Source organism: Triticum dicoccoides, chromosome 4A, assembly GCF_002162155.2.
Source record: "Triticum dicoccoides isolate Atlit2015 ecotype Zavitan chromosome 4A, WEW_v2.0, whole genome shotgun sequence".
NCBI classification, from domain to species: Eukaryota; Viridiplantae; Streptophyta; class Magnoliopsida; order Poales; family Poaceae; genus Triticum; species Triticum dicoccoides.
Window position 1 is genome coordinate 651,803,414 of NC_041386.1, and position 438 is coordinate 651,803,851.

Consider the following 438-nt stretch of genomic DNA (forward strand, 5'->3'; position numbering starts at 1 on the left):
GTTGGATCGGAGGGAGATGGATGACTGGGATTGGGCTTCGAGGTGAGCACACGGATCATGGGGGGCGATCCGTGGGGCGGGGGTTGGCATGACGTGATTGGATGGGGTGAGGTGTGTTGTGGCACTGATCCGTGGGTGGGGTGTAAAAATGCACATATGAATTTTGATACAAAGGAACTTCATGCGAATTTTGTAGGGGTTGTATCCTTGTACTAATTTTCTAGGGATGCTTTATTTTGGAGGAATTTTCTTATCCACTCAAGCCTCTTTATACAATATATTTTTGTTTTTTTGTGACATCAAATACTCAAAATTCCTTGGGTTCACTAATCTAGTACCAGGTTCAGTATGACATGGCACTTCAATCTTGTATTTTTCATATTCCTACATTTTGAAAAATCTGCGAATCAAGTGTACCCTAAATTGTTCTTTCTTAGA